Source organism: Pinus tabuliformis, chromosome 7, assembly GCF_031772625.1.
Source record: "Pinus tabuliformis cultivar Carrire ecotype Pingquan chromosome 7, CPIR1, whole genome shotgun sequence".
NCBI lineage: Eukaryota > Viridiplantae > Streptophyta > Pinopsida > Pinales > Pinaceae > Pinus > Pinus tabuliformis.
Window position 1 is genome coordinate 1,464,533,530 of NC_142293.1, and position 12,273 is coordinate 1,464,545,802.

At 36.0% G+C, this 12,273-nt stretch overlaps 1 long non-coding RNA gene across 1 annotated transcript; it reads right to left on the minus strand.

The window, feature by feature from the left end:
• Positions 1–10,294: 10,294 nt before the first annotated feature.
• Positions 10,295–11,460, minus strand: LOC149253314 (uncharacterized). The gene is made up of 3 exons (XR_016266191.1): positions 11,211–11,460; positions 10,808–11,135; positions 10,295–10,507 (listed from the first exon to the last, which is right to left on the minus strand). It is a non-coding gene; the product is annotated as an uncharacterized LOC149253314 (long non-coding RNA).
• Positions 11,461–12,273: the final 813 nt, after the last annotated feature.

Genomic DNA, 12,273 nt, shown 5'->3' on the forward strand with positions numbered 1-12,273 from the left:
CCAGCTATGGGTTTAACTCTCGAAGAGATTCTAGACAATACTCGCTATCACGAAAGATTTTTATTTTTATTGAAGAAGAAGGAGAGGTGGGAGCGGGAGGAATATCTATGGTCGAGGGAAAAAGCCATTCTTGAGTTTTAGCTTTCAAACTTTTTCAATTTGATATAAATTCGTTTCTTTTTTTTTCAATTTAATAATTCCATATTTTCTCAAATTTTCAACATTCCAATTGAATAATTATATTGCTTCTCAATTTAAACGATATGGGGTCAAATAATTATATAGATCAAAAAATTCGTGAAAGTCGTTTTATATTCTTTTCAAAATACGTTTAATGTTACTGAGGTTCATTTTTATAGGTATATACTTTTTATAGGTATATACTTATTATTATTATTATTTTGAGGAATATTAGTATTAATATAATATTATAATAATTAATTTAATATAAGTTAAAATATATATTTATAGAGTTTGAAAATTATGGGATATATCATTTGTATTTAATGTATTATATTATATTTTTAAAATATCACTTAATAATATTTGAAAGTAAAAGAATATTATAATATTTACACTTTTTATAATATTAATATGATATTAAAGGTCAATATATAACATTAACAGTGGATCATAACCATTTTGTTATTTTTAATATAGTTGAAGAGGAATGTTGTAATGTTTATGGTGGAATTAATTTTTTAAAGATTTTTTTAAATTGATTACTGATAATGGCTCTAAGGTTAATCAAATATATAAATATTCAGTGTTATTAATGATTTTTATTTTATTTTACTTATTGCTATTTTGAAAAAATAAGAAGAGCCATTAGGTCAGTACTCATGTTCACAATTAAATATCAGTTGTAATTGAAAAAGGAACAATTAATATAGTCAAAGCAAAGAAGAAAATCTTCTATATTTGAGAGAACATAACTTAACATCAAAATTATCATGATGGGAGAAAAAAGTCATGGATGGACTAAGATGATAGAAAAAAATAAGTTTGTGGAAGAAAAAAGAAACTTGGAAAATAAGTTTAGTGAGAGAGAAGGAATGTACTTAACAAAATAAAGATTTTCAATCTAAATTAAATTGCATAATCCAAACAATCCAAATACCTGAAAATTTCCAAAAATGTTCCATCAATATATACATTCAAAAAACATTTTAAATATCAAAAAATTCACATTTTCACTCAAAAATATATAACAAAAAATTATAAATTAAACTTGTAAATGCTTATATTATTAAAATACATACATCTCTATTTTATTTTCTTTATTTTATGCTTGGTAAAATAAAAAAATATGTACTTAGTCCATCTTCGTTTTGTTAACTACACAACCTCTACTTTGGTTTTCTATCAAAGCAAGTATTTCTATGTTTTATTCTGGATAAAATCGAGGAAAGGTTCATATCAAGTCCATATGCTATCGAGGAATGTACCTTTTTTCTCGTTCCTAATCAATCTGCTAGTTTCTAAGCCTTTAACTTTTGTTCTCCACAAAAATATATTTTGTTTTCATTCCAATTAAGTTAGATTTAAGCCAGGCTTGATAACGATCAATTTTATAGCATTGTTCGTAACTAAAATAATAATTTTAATCTTGTACATTGGCTCATAATTTAATAATAAATGATGAATTTCCATAGAAGATTTAATAAGTTATTAGGTTGTAGCGCGTTTTTTTTAAACAACTCTCCAAGCTGCTGCTCTTTGAAAACAACTCTCACAGCTTTCACTCTGTACATGTCTGCACCATCCGATAGAAATGTTAAACAATGAAAGATTTTTAAACATCAGATTAATAATTAATAATAAATAAAAACAAAAAAATAATTAAAGTGTGCAATGGTAAAGTGTGTACATCAGATTAATAATTAATAATAAATAAAAACAAAAAAATAATTAAATTAATAATAAATAAAAACAAAAAAATAATTAAAGTGTGTAATGGTAAAGTGTGTCACTCTTTAAAAACAACTGTTCCAGCTACCACTTTAGAGCATCATTATATTTAGGCCGATAGGCCTTCCTATTGAAACAGACCTTTCGTCGTCCTTTTCAATCTCAGGTTGACACCTGGCATCCATGCGGGCTTCTGTTTATTCTCAGTGCCGAGAACTTCCGGGTTATTTTGTCTTTCAAAAATACGAGCCACGACCAGCAGAATTCATGGCAGAGGGTTGAGGATCAAGTTCTCAAGTCACGGATTGTGATTCGCGTCTGCCATCCCGAATATATTGTGGGTAGATCTGTGCTGGTTTCTTGCGCTGGACTGGTTCTCACGATTTGCATTATTGTCGCGGTTGTGGGATGGGGAATGGAAGGAACCAGCAAGCATTTCAAGACTCGATTCGATTGGCTCAAGTTCACGGCCATCGCGCTCGAGTGTCTGTTCATCGTAATGGGATGGGCGGTCATTTGCTGCAGATGCCTGGGGAGAAACCGGGTAGCGTCTGGATTGCTAACCGAAAGTCGATTCAGCAGGCCAAGAATCTTATCACGAAAGGCTGCGAGGAGGGCAAAAGATGCCAGGCTCTGATAACTTTTCTGAAAGAAAAAACTTCGCCAGGCTATGCTGGTGTGAGATGCCTGAGACCTGACTTACCACAGAGCTGTGATTTAAAGTACCTGTGCAGGGTCAATGCCGGGACATTGCGAGTGGAGAAATATTTCGCTTATGCGCATAAACAATGCTGGAAAATGACGGCTGTTGCATTGATCAATATCATAGTCATACTTTCCCCCTTGGACTGGAACAGACACTATAAATCTCCGAGGGGGCGCAGGCGTTTCAAAGTGGCAACCGACGCCATGGAAGCTTATTCTCAAGCATGGGAAATCATGGATCTTGTGGACGAGTTCACGGACCCTGAGACGCATCTCATGAGCAGAGCCGCCGATAAGCTTTTCGAGAATTTGAAAGCAGATGTCGAATTTCGCTACTTTGATTCTCTTCAGACAGATTCCGAGAGCAAGATTAGGGAAATTGGCCGTGATGAGATCCGGAAGCTCGCGGAAAAGGGGAAGAAAAAAGCAAATGCCGAAGAACTTAGGCACGATTCCATGGATTGGAAGGACGTTGCAGCAGGGAACAGCTTATACAAGCTCTGCAAGAGTATTGACTTCAAAGAGGGGAATGTCACAGAATTGCTCGATGAGGTAGTGAGGTCTCTGGCAGATGTTATTGACCGTTGCATTGATCGGGCTGCAGACGCGCTTGTGGCTAACACCAGAAGGTGGGCGAGGGGTTTAGATGAAGCAGAGGTATCGAAATCGCTGTATATAGCGAGAAAAACCAGAGGACTAATGGAGGTATTGGGGCGAGATCCGAATTTAACTGAAGCAAGCATAATGGATGACAGCCTTCCCATTGAAGATACCTCAGATTTGGTCCCCTGAAGCGTCAACGACATCTCACCGATATTTTTTTTCTTCTGGTTTACAGGCCATTCTGTATTTTTTCTTTTTCAATTGAAGAAATCGTGGCCGACAGCTCAGAAATACATAGTTTATGGTTTCCTGAGGTGACGATACCTCACCGAATTTGTTATTTGTTTTTTTTTTCTGGTTTACATACAATTTTGATTTTTTAAACGATCAACCCTCCCACTAACCATTAGAAGGCATCCTCAAGACAATTCTGCCTATAAATCAGAAATGGCAGGCTATAATGCCGCCGGGGTCTTCCCCTGCACCGGACTTGCGCATTCTGGTCAATTACAGAGACATCTGGGTGCAGGTTTAATGGAGAATTCGTGATACTGCAACAGCATAATGCAGTTACAGATTAAAGATAAAGTACTTCGGAAAATACATTGGAATCAATGCAAAAAAAATTTTAACGTGGTTCAATGCATTTATATATTTGAATGGTGAGGAGGGCGAACCTCTGTTCACATCGGAAAATTTTCTAAAATTACAGTCGATTAATGGGGTTGCGAATATCTGTTTCGATCATCCGGTCGTTACAGGAATGGAATCATTGCTTTTCACGTTGTTTCAATCATAGCTTTTCACTTTGTTTCAATATTTTCATTTCCATTTTTTTCCCCTGGTTTTTTATTAAGTTTATACTATTCAAGTGAATACTCAATTGAATTGTACGCGGTTTGCTTGTTTATTAAGTTTATACGATTCAAGTGAATACTCCATTGTACGGGGTTTGATTGGTTATTTCGTTTATGGTCTATGCCTTTCTGACCGAAAGTAAGAGGTCGCTGCGACATACTATACTATTTTAATTGGATATTGTAAAATAGTATAATCATGTGATAAAGTTAAACGATCAACCCAATGGACATAAGGATATGAGGAAAAGGATGATCAACTCAATTCCTCTTAATACCATCATTGCAAATTCAAGCTTACCGGAGAAAAACTCCCATGATGGATTCAATCCAATGGACATAAGGACATGAGGAAAAGGATGATCAACTCAATTCCTCTTAATACCATCATTGCAAATTCAACCTTACCGGAGAAAAACTCCCATGATGGTGGCTCTCATCGTCCTTGATTAGTCTACTTTTATCTATGTTCTTGCTACTATGTGTTGTGTTAAGTTTGTTGTCATCCTTGATTAGTCTACTTTTATCTATGTTCTTGCTACTAAGTGTTGTGTTAAGTTTGTTGTTTTTGATGTTTTTATATTAGTCTTCAGTTATCTTATGTCATTTTGTAAAGGGTCAATATAAAGTTAAAACCTGTTTGTGTGACACCCTCCCTTATGGGTCAATACTAATGACATTTTGTAAAGGGTGGTCAATATCAAGTTAAAACCTGTTTGTGTGACACCCTCCCTTACTCATCAATACTAATGTTTAAAATGGCCCATTTTTTGGTATTCAGAATGAGGATTTTTGGTTACTATAGAGTAGAGAAAGTCATAAAAGCTTTTAGAAGTAAACCACGCTCAAATAATCCAAATCCAACCAAAGCTATAACTGGCGTCATACCAAGTGGACTGAAAAACCTGATGCAGATCCCCAGGAGTGTCAAAATTAGAAACCATGGCATATATGAAAAGACCTATGATGTATACTAAAGCTGATAGTGCAGTGACATACCGAGAAATCTGCAAGCTTGACGAAGCAATCAATGCTCCTTGGATAGCTCGCATGGTATGAACAAATCTCTGCAATGACAAACCTGAAATGTTATGGCCCTGGTGGTGTTCAGCTTATTAATCATCATGAGAACGTACTTTCTTTTGTTCACAATCAATATCATCTGTACTGTATCAGTATTGACTGATAACCACACATGCCTACCTCATGGTCATCGGGAATACTCTGAAGGGATGAATCATTTATAATAGATGTTATTGGTATAATAAATGCAAATGAACCACCAACAACTGTTGGCAAACGTGTTCCAAATAATGACTGCAGAAGCGTATTGAGCCCAGCAACAAATAACAATGTCTGTATTACTCGCACCTTGTCATGCTGTTTCAGATGAATAATCAATTGAGGCTACAGTCCACCCAAATTTCACAAAACTAAAGAAATTTAAAATCAAAGATATTATGAGGAGGCACTTACATCATTTCCTCCCATCGCTGGAACAAGAAAAGTTGGAACCATGACTGTAGTTCCCAACATCAAAATGTAGTGTTGAAAACCCAAAATAATTGTCTCCGCTGCACCAAGTTAATTACAATTACTCTCAGATAATTGAAGCATTTTGTGTCAGGATACACAGCCAGAAATATTACAGGACAACGTTCTCACTAAATTCAAACATAGAACACAGGTTATCTACATGCAAGTGCTTACATAGAAATTGCATGCTTGGAAAACCCAAAGCAGCTGTAGGGTCATGTATGCAAAGAGTGGCATAAAGCAACGATTCAAAAAAAGAGGGATAGTTTTGACAGCTTGATACAGAATGGAGCTTGCAGGCATGCTGACTTTAAGACTCAGGTTTTACAAGACTTGAATTTTTCATACAGCAAGCATAACCACCTCCCCTCTCAACTCTAGGCATTTGAAGTTTAAATGATTTCATTAAACAAGTTCGATAAAGGGAAGAGGTTTCAAGCATAGAACATAAATTGCATGCAGGGAAAACCCTAAAGTAGCTGGAGGATCATGTATGGAAATAACTTTCTAAACTAAAGATCGAAAAAGGGGATATTCCTGACAGCTCTATACAGGGTGGAGCTGTCAACTCTAGATATTAGATTCACCGCCTCCTCCAACTATTGGAGGCTTCCATTACGACAATCTCGCAGCATTTACATTCACTGCCTCCTCCAACTGTTGGAGGCTTCCATTACGACAATCTCGCAGCATTTACAAACTTTGTAGCGGCTCCTTCAACTGACAGTGGCAATGAGACCACAAATAACCAACACAGGACTCGATGTGAATTTTAATGCAGGTACAGCTCTCTGTTTCCCAGGTTCTCAGAATTCCTCTGTTCTGTTTAAATTGCAGGTTAGTGCTCTCGAAAATGGGTAGGCTGAAAAAGAGCGCTCCAAGGTACAGATTAGCATCACTTGAGGTTTTATGGTGCATTTCAGTCCTCAAGAATACAGTGGCTCCAATGAAGGCAACAATCATAATCTGCAAAGAGAAATGGTTCCAGTAAGATATCCTTTAACCTTGTGCTAATGATTCTTATGTAAGATTAACATTTTCAAATAACGCATCAGTTATCTCAAATCAGACAAAATTATAGTCTGAAGCATCTCACCTGTACAGTTTTAAAGATAACTCGTTTTGCGAATCCAAACCTACATTAAACTACTTGAATCTGAATACAAATTCCTTGACAGGGACATAGCGATAAGGCCGCCTTTTGGCTGCCCAGTATTGCTCTTGATCCTTCTTAGATGTAACCTGTAACCATGGGATATTGGCGAGGTAATGTAAGTCTAATGTACGATTAGAATTAGACAGCACCGATTTGATGAAAGAAATAAATATTTTGAAATTTTATAACCTGAATACCTCTTGTAGGAAGTCTGCAGTGCCTGCCTTTTCTTTCAGGACATTTGAAACCAGGACAGCCCTGGAATCCCCAATATTCCCAATGAAAAGGTAATCTCCCTGAGATCAGAAACAAATAACAACCCTCAAAATTTGACATTGAAGTTTTGAACTGCAGTTCTGAAACATGAACTAATTACTTATTATTAGAAAGATTAAACATGAACTAATTACTTAACTCTTTAAAATATAACAACATAAGAGATATTCATTTAAGACAGACATTTGGATGCATTCAATATTTAACTTCTCCAGAATACAAGTCCAACTGGGATTAATAATAATCCTATCGGCCTCTCTTTGTACCTTTTGGGACAATTGCTAGTGATTACTGATTTACCAAATATTCAGAAATCCGACCGACATAGATGGGGTCAATTTTTTAACCATACTCATGTTCGAGGAATAGGAATGCGTTCGAGGAATAGGAATGCGATCAACTTAAGCTCAAACCTGTACATGTCTGCACCATTGGATAAAAATGTTAAACAATTAAAAAAATTTAAACATCAGATTAATAGTTAATAATAAATAAAAACAAAAAAATAATTAAAGTGTGTAACGGTTTCTTGATAGTTTAAGGAAAATGCTTATGCTCGGCATGGCTTCTAGATCTTGCTTTAGGCGAGGGGCGAAGTCAGATTCTCATTCATTCCTTGGCCCAGTTGGACAGCTCTATTGGGTTTATGGATCATACTGCTCGGAAATCAAATATACTCATATTTATCCAACAAGCGGTTGGGGAACCTCCTGTTCCGCACCTTGCCTGGCCTCTATGAGCGTATGAGATATAAATCGATTGATTCTCTCGGCGGAGGGCAAGGACGTCTTGTATTTCACACAACCCAAAGATTGTGAAAGAGCCTTAAATTCAATATAACCAATGTATATGGAGAGTGGAGAGCGCAGGGATGGCAACAGTAAAAAATTATTATTATATTATTTGGAAGGTGCCATTAATTTGTTCATATTATTTAAAAGGTGCCATGAGTTTGTTCATGTAAACGATATAAATGATATTTTGGGGTGTATTTTTTTAGGTTGGCAGGTTCGCTAGAATCAAAAGAAAACGTTTCATCATTATGAGAATTCTAGGAAAACCGTTCATCATTATGAGAACTCTGTTTAATTTGACAAGAATTTTACTGAGAAAAATTATGTTAGTTATTAATTTAACTATTAAAATATTAAAACTATTACTAATTTATTAATATTTTATTGTAACTATGATTTTTTTATGTTAAATATATTTAAATAAATAAATAATTATTTTCTTATTTATTTACAGTGGAAAAATTTATGAGGTTTAATAGTTTAGAAGGATTCATTGTTTTGTATTTACACTAAAATTTAAAAGTATTTCAAAATGGTATCTTATTAATATAGTTATATGGCAAAACAACACATATTTTTGTAATATTGTTAAAGTTATTACTAATTTATTAATTTTTTTTAATTGTAATTATGATTTTTTTATGTTAAATATATCTAAATAAATAAGCAATCATTTTCTCAACCTATTTATAGTAATCATCTTTTTATGAGGTTTAATAGTTTGGAAGGATCTATTGTTTTATATTTAAAACAAGGGGAGCTGCGACGCAGTGAGTCCCTGCGTGAAGTAAAACAATGAACTGAGTTTTTAAGAAGCAAAATGCAGCTTCTGTATACAGCATCGTTGAAATCAAACTTGCACCAAGTGATGCTACTCCTCTGCCCAGAAATAGGTCTTCTTCAAGCCACATGATGAATACATGGCGGGTGTAAATCCTTGATCAATGTTATCAGTCCGAAACTCTTTTGCATTTTCAGCAGTCACGGTGGACGTCGAGTCGGGTAAACCGAGAACAAAGGTCTGTGCTATGATAGAAAATCTATAGGTGTCTCGGGCAGCAAAATGGCAAGTGCGAATTAAAGCACATGTAGAGATGCTTTCAAACCCCACGGCTACACTATGTGGAACCCAAAAAAGTGGAAAAAAGGTCCAATGAACGGAGAGAGACCAGGGAAAACGGTTAGTGTTTGTTCCAATCAAACGATAACCCTTGGATTAAACCAAATTGATCTCCACTATTGAACAACACTTGCACGACCATTCGGGAATCACCCTATGTAATCATATGCCAACAATAAAACTCTAGAAAAATCCCTTTTATCGGACGTGAGTGATGTTTTTTAAGAACTCAAGCGAGAAACAGACTAGGAACCAAATCAAAGGTGTATGTGGCACGTTCGAATGACTCATTAAAACTCCACGCGTGAAGCCCTTTCAGAAGTAGCTCTCCACGCGTGAAGCCACTCTCCACCCGTCAAACGATGATGTTGATGGTGGTAAGTATTTCTCTAGCACTGGATTCACTGATATTGCCTCAGGCGTGGGAAACGGCGAGGCAGATTGCACTGGTGTGGTCGGTGGACTTGGAGGGAGAGAAGAGACACTCAACAACAAGGAAACGATGGGAACTTTTCATTCATTTTCTTATGAAAGCAATAGTGAGCAGAAGACCTTTGTTCTCGGTTTACCCGACTCGACGTCCACCGTGACTGCTGAAAATGCAAAAGAGTTTCGGACTGATAACATTGATCAAGGATTTACAGTGGCGATCTTGTGTCTGACGATTTTGTTGCTACTGGAAGACCTATTTCTGGGCAGAGAAGTAGAGGTATTAGGGAGTCATTAGATATCAGACAAAGTCCTCTTGTTTTTGAATCGAATGCAGTAAGAAGGGTAAGGGTGGATTCGGTGAGCAGAGAGAAGGACAGAGTAAAAACGAGTTCCTTTGTTGAAGGCATCAAAGGAAGAAATGCGGCTGCGGCCACTGTCTTCTGAGGGCGCCGCAGACTCATATAAAGGACTGCATTTTGTTCGCCGAATTCGAATCTGGGGCTGTTCCAGTTCCTGCTCCCGAACGAAGGTGCAGGCGAAGGCGATGGCGATGACGCTGGGGGTGTCTGAAACCTTGATCTGCTGTTCTTGGAAGAATCCATGGAATTCTTTGTCGCGGGTAGTAAGCATTCTTCTTCTCAAGTCTCGCAAGAATCGTTAAGCAGCAGCAACCATGGCGTGCAGGAAAGATGGTGTCTGTTGCACATTTATAGCGGGAGGTTTTACCGCTTCTCAGACAATAGGGGTACACTCAGGTAAATTCACAAATTCACTTTGTTTTTTGTTTCTCGCTCTGTTTGTTTTCTAAGTAAACACCAGAATTAGCTGCAATGCATTTCCTGTCAGAATAAACACATCCAATTAAAAATAGGCTTCAGAACCCTGTAGATTAGATGCAGGAGTCGCAAGCAAGAATGTAGAGAATTATTTTGAACCCCATGTTTTGTACCTACCAGAAACCCAGAACTATGTGAATTGTAGCAATAATAATATTGCCGCAGTCATTCGATGAAAGGAAACAAAACAACTTGAACCATAACATGTAGGGGCATCATTACCTAAATCATTCGCTCATTACCTAAATCATTCGCTGAGATCCTGGGCGCTAATGACAAACCTGGCATTGGAGTTAAGAAAATAGATTAGAAATCGGTGAAAAGAGACCCTAAATTTCGTACACAAACCATTACAGACCTCACCCAGTAATTCCCTGCTTCCTGCAATAAATTCATTTCGGTCAGTATGTTAACTGTCAGCTGCCGTTTTCAAATTAGGGTTCTCAATTACCGTCTGTATTGGGTATGTGGTGCATTTCCTCAAAAATTTCATAAATTGCAAGAAATATAAAGGAATTTTTCAACAACAAAAGTGAAAAACAATTTCTTAATTTACAGTTTGTACTCAAAAGTATTCATACCTATCTGTGCAGGTTGAATAAGACTCGGATCATGCAGAACAGACACTGTTTTCGAAGGAACGTTTCGATGCCAAACAAGACACTGATCATGACAGTAGCAAATACAGCATGGATGGAGCCCAACGGCCTCATAGATTTGTTGCTGTGGTGGAGCTATGCCGCCTGAGCACTGGTCATGCTACATTTACCTGAACCTGAAACATCTGCAAGAGGATGCATGGACGCAAGGCATTATAACAAAGAAAGAAAGCTCAGACGACTGATGGAGTCTCCGACGAACATGAGCCTCTTTCCTCTCAGCCTCTCCAGCAGGTCCGTAGCGTTCAACCTTCAAGGCTAGACAATTGCAGTATAAGCATATATTCAAAATAGATGAGGATGCATTTGGTTAAGAAGACGATACCTTGTTCACAGAACGAAAGCAGACGACGCACAAAAGAGCAGGTGGAAGACGACGCACAAAAGAGCAGGTGGAAGACGATTATAAAGCAGAGCACAGCTGCGCTGCATCATCCACCTGTAACACATGCAAACACACTTGTAGTAATTACCTGCGATTGATAATGAACTTATGCTAATGAACTTATCATAGGTTGCTTGTAACTATCTGCCCATCCCAACATTTAATGTTTCAAAACTAATGTTAACATTAAAACAAGCCCTTTTACGGTTAGCAAAAATGCACCAGCCTTAAAACCAATATAACCCATGGTCAGGCCTCTTCCGCCTCGGGAAGAGGCCAAATAAGATGAGAAAGTTTAAGCCCGAATGCGACTTTGGTTATGTGCACATAAAACCTCACACGACTTTAGTATAACCGCCGTATAACAGATGGAGAAAGCATTGAACTAATGCTAAGTCGGCATTGAACGATTACAATAGTCCCTGCCGGATGCCAGATGACAGGGACTAATAAAAATTTTAAAGTATTTCAAAATGGTATCTTATTAATATGGTTATATGGCAAACGACACATATTTGTGTAATATTAGGAATCTTAATCTTTAATCTTATAATATTTAATTTTCTTTTGTAATTTAATTAAAAATAAACATTTTTATTTCTTGTTTTAATCTGAGTAATTAGTCTTTTTTTAATCATTTCAAAAAAGTTTTGTTTTACCTTTCAAAAACTAGAATTATAATTTTGTTTTGCAATTTAATTAAAAATTAAATAATTTTGTTTAATCATTTCAAAAAAAATTTGTTTCACGATTTCAAAAACTAGAATTATATAGTAGAAATTAGATTTTTTAATCATTTCAAAAAAGTTTCTTTTACTATTTCAAAAACTAGAATTAAGATTAAATTTATTATTTCTTGTCTTAACCTGAGAAATTAGATTTTTTTAATCATTTCAAAAAAGAATTGTTTTACTATTTCAAAAACTAATTATAATTTTGTTTTGCAATATAATTAAAACTTAAAATTAGTATTTCTTGTCTTAAGCTCACAAATTAGTTTCTT